Below are 14,043 nucleotides of genomic sequence, written 5' to 3'. Positions count from 1 at the left end.
GGAACTCCCAGGCGCGGTTGGGAAGCAATCCACGTCAAAGAGGCAAGGCATGTCAGCAGGACAGTGACACAGCTCCACGTCGGTGACCCGGCAGGAGGCTCTGGGCTGACAAGGCAGGTCATCGCCTGAAGCATGTATGGCCAAGACATAACCGAGCAGATTTACACTTGGCCGTGGGCCTGAGCAGATGCCCGGGCCCTTGCCGCAGGAGTAGTTAATTCATTAAAAAGAACGATGAGAGCAAGGACCAGAAAAGTCCCAAGAGAACGGGCCTTTTTTGGTGTCTATGGATGTTCTGCAGAGCCCAAAGCTGACAACATTGAGCACGTAAGACCCCGTGTATTATAAGACCTAGAATTTTGTGTACTGTTCTGACATCTTTGAGCATCACATGACCCCAAAGCTCCAACCACGAGTTTCCTGCTCTCTGCAGATAAGCCCCTCACCCAGGAGGAGAGGGTCCCCGTACAGCTCACTGCTCTCTACCTGGTTCTCAACCAATGGGTTTCACATTGCCATCGCCACCTGCCATCTAGAGCCCAAGGACAGCCAGAACAGGCCACAACAGTAGCGCAACTTTCACTCCATCCCCATCCCACCTTGGCCTGGCCCCCAGGAGCCTGAGCAGAAGAGCAGGCAGGGAGGGGAACCCACCCTGACTCATCCCCAGGCCAGGACCCTTGGACCTGGGGTCAGGCTGAACAGGAAGGAGGGGAAAACTTAGAACTGGATGTCCAGCAGAAATTTTAAATTAACTTGATGGGGCTGTTTAATACCTGAACATAATCACATAATCAAAAGGCAATGGCAGAATGTGCCCCCATGGTGATTAAGGCCAGGATGAAAGAACCAGCCGTCCATAACAGGGAAAATCTTCCAGCCCAGGAGCTGGGACAGTGAGAGGAAAAGACCCAGCAGCCAGGCTCAGTGGTGGAAGTCGGAGCCCTGCAGACCGCTGGACCCCGCTGGAGAGAGAGAACAAAGACCCCCCTTCTCCCTCCCCACTCAGTCTCCCATCAGGGCTTCCCACTGGTGGAACCCCAGCTACAGGCCCTGTCCCCAGAGTGACAGAACAGAGGAGAGGGGCCAGGGGAGGGTCTCCGAACCAGTGGAACAAGTCGAAAGGCAGCAGATGAAGAGGGGACCCTCCATTTCCACTTTGCACCCCACTGAGCTCCAACTGCTTAGTAAACTGGCTCTTAGCCTTGTTAAACAGGACCAGTGGTGCTCACCAGGGTGATCTGGACCCAAAGTCACATCCAGTCAGTGGTCCTTGGGGTGAATCTCCTGGAGGAGGAGCCCAGACCGCACCCATTGGGGTGAGCAGATCTTTCCACCTCGATCATGGGCATGTCAGGCTGACCCAAGGTCCTCTGACAGTTCAAAGACCCCAGCATATAGGGTCAGCAACGGGGAAGCTCTCAGAGCTGCCCAGACATCTCTCTGTGTGTTCTCTTGAGGATGGGGGAGAGGGGCAGATGTCCCCAGGAGACAGACGCTTGTTATACACACATCCATCCACCCACACCTGACAGAGGCTCGGACCCTAGGAAAAGGGGGCTGGTCCTGTGCATTTTCCCCCAAGACAGGACCAAAGTCACAGCTCTTCCTGGGAAGAAACGCGGGCGGGCGCCCCCATGCCAGGCTTGGCAAAGCTGTCGATTCAGGAGAGCACTGACAGAAGGAGAAGCACAGGGCTGGGTTCTGAGTGGGAAGAGACACCCCCGCCCCGCCCCCAACCTGCTTTGCAAAAGACTACAGAGATCCCACCAAGAGAAAAGAAGAGAGAAAACCAGGATTCACACCCCCACCCGCCTCCCCCCTGCTCCAGCCCAAGCACATTTCCTCCCCAAGTAAAACAGAATGTGGTTTTGTTTGTGGCTGCTCTGCTCCCAGGTGGAGATGCAAATAGAGAAAGCCTTGAGTGAACCAAGTTGCTTTATATAACACAGAGGAAGCTAGAAAATTCAGGGAAAGAAGAACCTGTTGCTTTTAGAGGCTTTTCAGGGAAAGCAAGCCTCAGCTGTACAAGGACAGCTTTGGGGAGACACGGGAACGAGGACACATAGAAACCCTTGTCTCTGAGCCAGCAGATATGAAGTTTCCTCTAAGAACTTTCTCATCGTTGTCATTTTAAGAATAAAAAGGAAAAAGAGGTAGGCAGCAGGGGCTTCCTGGTGGTCTGGGTCCTGATTCCGGGAAGTAGGACTCTAACCCCAGCAGCCCTGGGCAGGTGCAGGGCCAGGCCTGGTCCCAGCTCTGCAATACACACCCGAGCATCTGTGGGAGTCCCACAGCCTGGGAGACCCAGTGCTTCAGCCACCGGATGCCAGGCTGGCTCTGAGCTCCTTCCTGCCAGTCCTGGACGCAAAGCTTCTGGACTGGGGATGCTTCTCATGCCCCCAGCCCAATCTCATCTCCTCCTGCAGCTCAGTCTTCTCAACAGCTACTGCCCCACTCCCTGTGACCCTGGGCCACTCGGGCTCCCCGCTCCTGTCCTCCCCAGCCCCAGGTGGGGCTTATGGGCCGCTCATCAGTCTGTTACCTTCCACCACAGCCCATGCAGCACCCGCCTCCCCAGCCCCCCCACCCACCACTAAAACAGCTTGCGCTCCCCCTGCCCCCACCCCGGCTCTGAGCTAAAAGCTGGAGAAACTGTCTTCCTTCTCTTCCTTGTGCTCCTCCCAAAAGCCTCTGCTGCCTCCCTTCGTGACTTAGGGTCACGCTCATTACAAAGGCCCCTGCAGCAGCTCACGGTCAGAGCTGGAAGGCCACCCTATGTACCCAGGGGAGCCCAGAGAAAGGAAGGGGCACCGGTCACACACCCCACTGGGAATACACCTGTGCGCCCAGGTGCCAGGGGTCTTGCCACCAAATGTCTGGAACTGCTGAAACTCTAACACTCGTTTCTGCAGTTTGAACTCAGTGCCGGCCATTTCGGGTCCGAACCAGCCGTCAGCAGAAGGAAGCATTAATAAGCTCGCCCACAGGAGCCCACTTTGCCAACAGCTCCAATGACCGCAAACCCATTTGTTCCAGCCTGCTCCCAGGTTAGGCTCCCTTGGTGTTCATTTCCTGCTCAGCAAGGCTGTGAGTCATCACCCTCCCTCCTCTCCTGCTTTAACTGTTGCTCTGGGACCAGAGTCGGCAGAATGAGAGGTCACATGGAACCCTTTATTTAGTACAGAAGCCCTCGACCTGGGGGAGGGGGAGCACCGCCAGCCTGGGCAGCTGGAATCAGCCCCCAGGGGCGTCTCAGAGCACATCAGACCTGACTGACTCAGGACACTCAGGAATTCCTGGACTTCCCGGAGGTCCACGGACATTCAGGGCTCTGGAGCACGCACTTTGCCGCCGGCTAAAAGATGGCTTGAGGCTGAGATCAAATTAGCGAGCGGATGCAGCTCGCTGCTGGTAAAAGCCAGACAGCCGCTCCCAACTCGGCGTTGTGCCTTCAACGAAAAGGATGCTGTGTGCCGTGTGTCCACCAGGTGGCGCAGCACACCTTCGCCGGCGGCTCCATCAGGCCCCGGCGTTTCAGCCCCGCAGAGGTGAATGCGGAGCGCGGCAAACTGGAAATGCCCCCAGATGCAAGCTATAGCTTCACCAAATACCGCAGAATCATAGTATTTTCATTAGGACCAAGTTCAGCTGAATTTAACAGAAAAAACATAACAACGGCTTGACAAGAGAGGTTTTATGTGTTTCTATGTAAAAAGCAGCTCAGAGCTGGGATAGGAGCTCCATGAAGGTGTCCCAGATGCAGCCTTTCTTTTAATCGCCCCCACCTAAGATATGGCTCCCAGCTTCCTAGCCCAAAGTAGCTGCTTGTGCTCCAGCCATCGTATCTAACTACCAGGCTGTAGGATAGAGAAAGGAAGAGAAAGGCATGGCCTTATGCTCTAAGGAACTGAGCCAGAATTCAGAGTCAATACGCCCACTTACAACTCACTGGCTACATAGGGAGGCTGGAGCCTGGAGTCTTTTACCCCACATAATATCAGGGTTCGGTTTAGAAGAAGAATGTGAGAATGGAGAGCTGAAAGGAACTGGCGACATCAGCCACATGTTATTGTACGCCACTGAAAATTCCTTTAGACCAGCAAAGCATCTTTCAACCCCTGGAAACTGGGATGACTGAGGACTCCTTCACTGGCTAGTTTTGTTGACATAACTCCCAAATGCATGTCCCATGTCCAGTTTCTCCTCCCAATGGGCAAGATCTGCCCATCCTCCTGCATGTCCTACAAGATCTTCACCTCCAACATGTCCAAGCCTGCTCCTCGCCCCAGCCACCTGCTCCTTCTGTGCTCCCCAGCTGGAGGATCTCATCATCCCGTCCCTGTCCCCCAAGCCAACAACCAGGAAGCCGTCCTGAGCAATTCCCTCCCCTCCACACTCCATCTCTTTATCCTATAGACCACCTTTTTAATGTTTCTTGAATTCATGCCACCTTGCCTTTCCCATGGTGACTTCCTGCTCATCATCCCAGCCTGAGATATGCCCCTGTCTCACCCCCTCCAGCCCATCCTCAACTGTGCTTCCAGAAGGATCACTCTAAAATCCATCAAACAATATCACCCCTTCTGATCAAAGCCTCAGTAGCTCCCCACTGTCCTCAGGGGGAAATCCAAACATGAAACATGACAATCTTTTACATGATGTAGCAAATATTCACGTTTCTCCAGGATGCACCTCCTCCACTGAAGCTGAGCTAGACCACATGATGTGCGTTGGCCAATGGAATGTTAGTGGACAGAACATAAACAGAACCATTAAATGTGTCGGTGTGGTTTGGCTCCTTGCCTGTCAAGGTAAGAAGAGCTTCCCCCAGAACATCTTCAGCCTGTGTCCCAGAACAGAGAGGTGCAGCACACCTGAACTCAGTCCAAACCCAGGCTACCCATAGCCCAGAGCTTAGCGGTCCACCCATGCCCACCCTGGATCAGCCGAACAATAGCCATCTGAGACCCTTGAGTTTGAGAAGAAAGACTGGTTCTGGGCTCAGTTGCTGAGTCCGAGGACTACTTGTTACACAGCATCATTATGGTAATAGCTGACTAGCGCAGGTAGGTGTTAGCATCCGCATTTTCCCACAGGACCAGAACCTCAGGCCCTTTGCACCTCCCGTTGCCTCTCCCTGAGTCTTCCTCTCATGGCCTTTTTGTAGCTGATCCTGTCCCATTCTTTAGGTGTCAGCTCAAATGTCACTTCCCGAGAGGCTTTCTCTGGAAGTCACACCATGACACACTGTGACAGCAGTTTGCTTCCCTCGGCCTCAGCCCCGGAAAGTACTTAGCCTCCAGCAGTCTCCTCCATCGGCACGGACCTCCCGCCGCAGGAGAGAAGCCGTGTGAGAACGGGGCCTGGAGAACACCCAGCCGACTTCCGCGCTCCCGGACAGCTGGGCTTGCCTGGCTGCTCTCGCTACTCGGCACCGTTTCCTGGCCTGCTCAGCTGGCTGCCTTGCTAGGCTGGAGCCCGGGGCTCCTTCTGCCACCCCGGGGGGACCCTCCCAGGGCTGAAACAGAGCAAGCACTTCATGGGTGATGCATCTCCACTCTGCTCTGACGCCTCCGGCTCCGGGCTGGGAAAGATAGCTCCTCTCTGTGCTGGAGGGAGCTGCCCAACCTGCTCCTGACCCTCAGGCTGGACAGGGAAGTCCCAGGTTTGGCGACCTCTCCAAAGACCAGGCAGCTTTGACCCCTAAGGGCAATTCCCGGCCCCCAGGTCCAGGGGGAGGAGGAAGAGCCTAGCACCCAGGACAGGTGCGGAACAGCGGAACTCCCGCAGAGCGTTCATCCTGGTCCTGGCACTCACGGCCCACCCCACCATGCCCTGGTGGCCCGGCCACACAGGGCTCGGTGGCCTTTCCTTCCTTCCTGAACCCCATGGGTTCCTTGGGCATTTGCAGAAAATGGGGGCGCCCTGGCTCTAAGCCACAGTACAGAGTCCCCAGCCCTTGATGCACCTGCAGCTTAGTGGGAAGCCAGGATGTCGGAGGAAATAACCGGAAGCCATGTGGAAAGGTAGAGACTCTTCCTCCGCAAGTGCTTGGATGTGGCCGGGGTGCAGATGGCCGTGAAGAACGGTCTGGGAAAAAGTCTGTCTCACTGACGAGGCAGAGTGGACCAGGCAGGGAAGGACTCGGAGGGTGACGGCCTGAGCAGAGACCCAGAGGACAGAGATGTCACACTCTGAGCCGGAACCTGCAAGAACCGGTGTGGCTGTGAAGGCGGGGAGGCGCACGGCCTCAGTCTCGGGATTTACTCTCGGCTGTTGGGGCGCTTGGCAGGGCCCCCCTCCAGGGGAGGCAGAGGTACGATGGGATTGTGCGATCTCCCCCAGGAGGGTGGGCTGGGCAGGAACAAGATTGGAGGCGGAGAGGTCATTTGGAAGTCTGAGAACGGTCAAGCAAGAGATAGTCCGAGACTAGATCAGAACCAGGCTGGGAGGCACATTCCAGAACAATCCAGGAGGTGAGGGACCTGGGCGTGTTGAGGGGATGTAGAGAAGCGAGAAGGGGGGGAAGCGGGTGGGACTTCAGCCTGGGTTTGGAGCTGAGGCCAGCACCCTTCGGGGGGGGTCTGTCATTGAAGACTTGGGATGGGGCGGGGGCTCGACCCCCGGATGGGAGAAAGGGCAGCTCGGGATGGGAGGGTGGCAGGTAAGCTGGGGCAGGTGAACTGAGGGTGGGCGGACCGAGGGGACGTCTCTCTGGAGGCTTGGGACGCGGAAGAGGTGTGGAGAAGGAACCTTGAAAGGAGGGGCCAAGGTCAGACACTGGGGCTGAGAAAATGGGAGAGAGCCACAGGGACAGTGACAGAGAGACAGAGAGAGCCAGCAGGGACAGCAGCCTTTGGCCGGCCAAGGCGCTGGGCCTCTAGGGCACACATCTTTCACAAGGTCCTTCACAGGCCGCCTTCTCCCGGGAGCCTCTCTCTGTAGCTCCTGTCCGCCTCCGCCATCTGTCGTTTTGCATCATGCAGGACCTCTTCGGCTGCAAGTGAGGAAACAGCTTGAAAAGGCTGAGAAGCAGAGACTGCTTTGAAAACCTATTTGGGCATCGCTACCAGGGAAGGCAGGTTAGGCGACCAGCCAGGGCGGAAGGACAGATGTACTCTGACTTACAGAGCCTCTGCACACAGGTCGGGGGCGCAGCCAGCGGTGGAGGCCCAGCCCTTGTGCCTGAGCCCTTGGGGGTAAAGTTCATCCTCGTCTGGGGGGAGTCGTCCAACTGCGGGGCTTGAGGCCCCCCCAGGGGTGCAGTGGACCCCAGCTCAGGGGGGGTAATTCTGCCCCTCCTGCTGGTCTGCCAGCTCCCTGGAAGGACACCCATCGGTCAGATCCAAGGACCACGGGGCAATGGGCAGGGTCTATAAGAATTCAGTGGCTGCGACTCAACCTCCAGGTTGGGCAGGGAAGCACCGTGTCTGGAAGTACGTGTCGGGCAGCAGGCATGAGACGATCAATGAATGAGTCCCAGTGCCGGGGGACTCCAACAGAAGCCCCCTCCCCAAGCTGATATTGCTGTCCCTCCCTCTATCTGTCTGTCTGTCTCCCTCCCTATCTCTGTGTCCCTCTCTCTCTCCCCCATCAGGCTTCCCACCAGGCTGGGGCTCCCCAGCGGCTCCCAGGCCACTGTCCCTGCTTTCCTCAGATTTAAAGGTCTTCGTACACTTGGCACATTTTTGTTGGGTCCTGACATTTAAGGTCCCCATGGTTACCTCTGCCCAGGGCAAAACAGAATGCTGATCTCGACAGGGTCTGGCCCGTACCACACCCTGCGGGCGTCCCTCTGACTCTGGACACCCAATTCCCACTAACACGACCAAAGAACGCATAAACCTTCTTGGCAGCCTTGGCGGCTGAGTCACACTGAATTTTTTGTTTCCATAAAACCTGTTTCAGGGCGCCTGGGTGGCTCAGTGGGTTAATCCTCTGCCTTTGGCTCAGGTCATGATCCCAGGGGCCTGGGATCGAGTCCCGCATGGGGCTCTCTGCACAGCAGGGAGCCTGCTTCTCCTCATCTCTCTCTCTGTCTGTCTCTCTGCCTATTTGTGATCTTTCTCTCTGTCAAATAAATAAATAAAATCTTTAAAAAAAAAAAACCTGTTTCAAAGATTATAAAAGTAATCATGGCCTCACTGGGGAAAATTTGAAAACACACAAACATACAAAGAAACATACAAAGCAGATTGTTCAGAATCACCTATAATCCCTTATCTCGATACACTTCTCCTCAGTCTTTACTTACGCAAGTTTCCGAACATTTTTAAACAAACGCTGTCATCGTCAATGCGTAGCTTGCACTTAACCTTCTATCAAGAACGTTTTGCATATCATTAACCGTTCTGTAAAACTACGACCTCAGTGTGCAAATGCTATTCCTTCTCAGGGTTACTGAGACAATAGCTTGCAGCTCCGGGTCCCAGCGAGCTGCTCTTGGGGATTTCACAACTTGCCCTGGGCTTGCCCAGGAAGCAGGTGCTCGTACTTTCCCCCATTTTACAAACGAGGGGACGAGGCTGGGAGGAGTCACACGACGCGCCACAGTCACACAGCTAGTAAATGGAAGTCCCAGTATTAAACTCAAGAGAGCCCGACGCACAGCCATGTCCTCTCACGGTCGCCCTCCGGTCTGCACACCGTACCCCGCAGGTGCGCCCTCGAGGTCTAGGTGCAGCAGGCAGGTGTCACCTCTCTCCATCTGGGCTGAACTGGGTCCCTCCAGGACAGGGATGGAGGATGCTTCCCACGAGTAGGGACAGCCTATGTGTAAAACCCCATTTGAGTTTTAAAACCTGTACGTGAGGGGCACCTGGGTGGCTCAGTGGGTTAAAGCCTCTGCCTTCAGCTCAGGTCATGATCCCAGGATCCTGGGATTGAGCTCTGCATTGGGCTCTCTGCTCAGCGTGGAGCCCGCTTCCTCCTCTCTCTCTCTGCCTGCCTCTCGGCCTACTTGTGATTTGCCTGCCTCTCTGCCTACTTGTGATTTCTGTCTGTCAAAAAATAAATAAAATATTTTTTAAAAATAAAAATAAAAAAAATAAAACCAGTACGTGGTGAAGTAGCCACGTGGGGCCAATGGCTCAAGTGTCCATGCACGTGGGCTGGAGCGGCTTGCCTACAGCCTTGTGAAGCCAGGGTGTGCCATAGAGGACCCTGTCTTCCAAACGTGGGGCGGGGGGGACTCCGTGATCTGATCACTGACAGCTGCACTGCTTGCGACCTCCCCTGGTTGCTGCAAGCCCAAACCCCCTCTGGCTGCAGTGACTTTGGGAGATTTAAATGGTAGGTTCCCCTCCCCCTCCCCTACCCCCGCCCTTGATTTTTCACTTTTTCCCCTTTCAGAGCCAGGCATTAAAGATGAGGAAACAACTGCTTATATAGGGAAATTAGAAGGTGATGGTGTGTGTCCAGGTCAAGGCTCAGAAAAGACCTGAGAAGACTATTGAGTTTACACCTCAGGCTGATCTTGGCACAGAGACAGCCTACAACAATAAAAAACAAAACGACGCTAACAAAATCCACCAAACCCTGGTGAGGGGGAAGATTTCCAGAGCTATCACATTATTAGATTCAAACGTCCAGTGTTCAAGGGCGAAAAAAGAACAAAATCAGGAGGCATACAAAGAAATAGGAAAATATAGTCCATTCAAAGGAAAAGAGGAGCCCAACAGAATCTGTCCCTGAAACAGACCAAAAGGCAGACACACTAGACAAAGACCTTAAAACCACTGTCTTGAAGATGCTGAGGGAGTAAGAGAAGGCTTGGGGAACAGCATAAACCAATGTGCAACAAAACAGAAACGCTTCACGGCACTGATTTTGGCACTGATTGCTTGGACAGGACACCCAAGTCACAGGTTCACAAGAGAAAAAAATAAACAAATTGGGCTTCATGAAAAATTTTTAATTTTGTGTACTGAAACACGCTATCCAGAGTAAAAAGATTCTCCAGAGAATGGGAGAAAATATTTACAGATCATATATCTGAGGAGGTGTTAATATCCAGAATATGCAGAGAGCTCCCAAAACTAAAAATCTTACCAAAAAAACCCAACTTGGATTAAGGACTCATCTAGATATTTCTCCAAAGATACATGACTGGCCGATAAGCACATGAAGAGATGCTCTACATCGCCAAGCGTTAGGGAAGCGTAAATCAAAACTCCCGTGAGGAACCACCTCACACCTGTTAGGAGAAGACAGGAAGCTGCACATGGTGCCGAGGGTATAGACGAACAGAAATCCATCCGTGCATTCTTGGTGAGAACGTAAAATGGTGCAGCCGCCATGGAAAACAGTATCGTGTTTCCTCAAAACTTAAAAATAGAGTTACTGTATGATCTAGCAATTCTGTGTCTGGGTGCCTACCCAAAAGAATCGAGATCAGAGTCTGGAAGAGAAATGTGGGCAACCATATTCCCAGAAGCGCTATTCACAACAGCAAAATGTGCGTTACAGCAAAACGACTGTCCACCAATGAACCGATATGCAAAACACGGTATACACGTGGAGTGAACCATTATTCTGCCTCAGGAAAGAAAGATGGGTTGGACCTGCCGCCACACGGATGAAGCTGGCGGCCATTCGGCTGAGTAAAATCAGCCAGGCACAAAAAGGCAAATACTGTGTGATTCCACTTAGATGAGGCACTCAGAGTCGTCAAAATCATAAACACAGAAAATAGAATGATGGCTGCCAGGGGGCTGGGGGAGTTAGAGTTTCATGGAGACAGAGTTTCGGTTTTACAAGTGAGGCGTTCTGGGGATGGAGGGTGGGGCCGACGGCACATCATGAACGCGTTCGTATCACTGAGCGGTAAATACACTGACGATGGTAAATTTTATGTTATGTGTAATTGATCACAGTTTTTAAAAAGAGAAAAATGTGCGAGAGAAGAAAATCTCCCTTTCCTCTTATCCAGGAAGAAACAAAGGGAGCCGAGGTGCCAAGGTCAGGGGATCCTGCCGAAGGGGAGGGTTGCGGGGTGGCTGCTGCAAACCATCACGGAGGGAGGCTGGTGCCCGCCACGCCTAGGATGTTCCACAAAATACTTAAGGCAGATTAGAACAAGCGATACCAGGGCTATGGGGTGCTCTTTGTCTCTATGTTTTACACTGTGTCATTAGCAACATTTGCATGCTAACTGCTCCACAACTCTGGGAGAAGAGAGGAAGGCTGCTTCTCCCTTTCCCTAATGAGGACAGGGACATTGAAATCCATTGTTATCACTGTCAGTCACCTTGGGCAGAAAGAAAGTAGGCAGCTAGCCATGCTGGCGGAAAGCGGGTGGTTAAAGCCACAGAGGGTCCTCAGACTAACCTCTTTCTGTCTGCCTCTCCGGAGCGGGGAGGGGTGGCGTTTGCTGGAGTCCTGGGCCGGCAGAGTCCTCCTCAACAAAGGGACTGAGCACTGACGGCCACGTCCCACTGTTACTTAATAAGCTCCTAACTGGAAAATAACGGGGTTTTCTTGAGAAAATCCATTCTGACTATTGTCTCCCTCAGAAAGCTGAGCCTTTTACAGACTGCCTTATAAACAGAGCCCAAACTGAACTGAATTTGGGTCTATTGAAGGGGACCTCTGCTGAGACTGGTTCCCCAAAAAGGGGGAACGGGGGTCCTATTAGCTTCCAACAGCCGCCGTAACAAAGTTCCCCAGACTGAGTGCTTCCTACACGGAAGTTATTAGAAGCCCGAGATCAAGGGGTCTGCAGGTGGATTTCTTCTGAAGCTTCTCTATTTGCGCTGTAGGTGGCCTACTTCTCCCTCACATGGTCTTGAGTCAGCCTATGTCTCCGTCCTAACCTTCTCTTCTTACAAGGGCACCAGTCATACTGGACTTAAGGGCCCACACATATGACCTCGTTTTGTCTCAATTACCTCATTAGAGGCTCTGTATCCTAATACAGTCACATTCTCAGGTACTGGGCATGAGGATTTCAACCTATTAATCTGGGGGAGGAGGGACAAGTGCAGCGCACAGTAGGAGCTTAAAAACGGGGTGGAAACTAGAACAATTGTTAGGGCGTGTCTTGGAGGAAAGGCAGGGATGAGCGCACCCCCAGAGCTGTGTCAGCGCCCATTTCGAATGAGAGAGCTTAGACCTGTAGAGAGAGCCATGACCTTGTCCAAATGACCTTGGGTTGCAAGGATCACACAGTGGGAAGTGGTGTGGCTGGAGAGCCCAGGTGAGGCTCTCACTGTGCATGACTCTCTGAGTGAACACACCCCCTTCTAGGGATTTCTCCTTCAGAAATAACTGGAAAAGCCCTCAAAGATGTTTATCCAAGAGCTTTTACCGCATCCCCGTACATAATATCAAAAATTAGATACCAGGGCACCTGAGTGCTCTGTTGATGAAGTATCCAACTCTTGATTTCAGCTCAGGTCATGATCTCAGAGTCATGAGATCGAGCCCCGAATCAGGGTGTGTGCTGGGCTTGGAGCCTGTGTTTCTCTTTCCCTCACCCGCTGCCCCTCCCTCCCCCACTCACACTCTCTCTAAATAATAATAGTAATAAATACCAATGAAGATTGGTTAACTAAATTATAGTACAACTAATTAAATAATAATATTTAAATATCAAGATAGCTCTAATTAATAATGTAGGTCTATATATAATCAGACAGGAGTGAAAATGGGTTTTCTTAGCAAAATTGCTGGAAAGAAGCCCACGACTATGGAATGCATGGCAAGTTACAAAATGTAATCCCATTTATGTGAAGAACATATTATATAGAGAGACCCATGGATATTCGGAAAGACGTCACTACCGTTATCTCTGGGAGGCAGACTTGAGAATGATTTTTTTTCTTTATTCATTATTCTTCATGATTTACTATTTCAACTGAATTTTCATAGAATGAATGAGTTATATTCAGGATGGGAAGAAAAAAACGAGAGGTATCGTCAGGGGGTAGTTCCCAGGGCCCCAGGTACATGGCTCTGCACTCCCAGAAGACTAGGTTTAGCCACTGACCACCAACAAAATCCAAAGGCAGGGACGCCTGGGTGGCTCAGTGGGTTAAGCAGCTGCCTTCGGCTCAGGTCATGATCCCAGTGTCCTGGGATCGAGTCCCACATCGGGCTCCTTGCTTGGCGGGGAGCCTGCTTCTCCCTCTGCCTCTGCCTGCCATTCTGTCTGTCTGTGCTCGCTCTCTCCCTCTCTCTCTCTGACAAATAAATAAAATCTTTAAAAAAAAAAAAATCCAAAGGCAGAGGGCCAAGCAGTGGTGAAACAAGAAAGGAATTTATTTCAGTGAGACCAGCACCAGGAAGACTGTGGACTAATGTCCCAAGAATTGTCTCCAAAGTGCTAGGAATGATCTGAGTTTATAGAGGGGAAATGCAGAGCAAAGGTCAGAGGGTGTGTGGGGCTTTGCAGGAAAGGTCAGGTGGATCATTGTCTTGGGGTCAGTCATTCCGGGTCTTGCTGGCGTCAGGGCAGGTGTTACCATTTGACATGGTAGTTTCAGTTCCCATCACAGGAATATTTTGCCTACCGGGTTCTCTCTTGGAGTTAAGAGATAAGCTAAAAAGAAGGGATCTATGAGAGGTACAGGTACAGGCTGAAATTAAAGTAACCAAATACCAAAAAGCATCGTAACTGCATCACCTTGTGAATTAACCACGTTCTAGAGTCTTACTCTCAGCCTTGCTAGCTCAGAAGCTCCACTTAGAAACTGTATCGGGAACTGTATTACTCTTCTGCTGTAAATTGTAGAAAGTCCTGCCGACCTTGGCTTACACAGATAGGGACCTATTCTTCTAATAATGAGCCAGGGAAAGCAGTTCAGGGCTGGCACACCAGTTCGTGGATGGCATCAAGAAGCCAGACCCCTCTTTAGCTTCTTGTCTGACTTCCTTGGGAATGACTTTTATCCTCATTGTCACAAAATGGCTGCTGCACTTCCAGGCCTCACACCCATCTCCTAAGTAGAAAGGAAAGGGAAGGAAGGGTAAAAGCTTTCTCCTAGTAAGACTTTCCTTTTGCTATCCAGAAAAGGAACAACCTCCGCCGCCCCCCCCCCC

At 52.3% G+C, this 14,043-nt stretch overlaps 1 long non-coding RNA gene across 1 annotated transcript in view; it reads right to left on the bottom strand.

Moving 5' to 3' along the window:
• Positions 1-3,153: 3,153 nt before the first annotated feature.
• LOC101673336 overlaps positions 3,154-14,043 on the bottom strand; it is a 28,273-nt gene continuing 17,383 nt past the window's right edge. Inside the window, exon 5 of the long non-coding RNA XR_006608492.1 lies at positions 3,154-7,000. This is a non-coding gene — a long non-coding RNA (uncharacterized LOC101673336). The remainder of the gene's footprint in view (positions 7,001-14,043) is intronic.

Source organism: Mustela putorius, unplaced genomic scaffold (genome assembly GCF_011764305.1).
Source record: "Mustela putorius furo isolate JIRA1106 unplaced genomic scaffold, ASM1176430v1.1 tig00000929_pilon_pilon_pilon, whole genome shotgun sequence".
NCBI lineage: Eukaryota > Metazoa > Chordata > Mammalia > Carnivora > Mustelidae > Mustela > Mustela putorius.
Note: the sequence above shows the minus strand (reverse complement) of the source record. Positions and strands in the feature narration are given on the sequence as shown.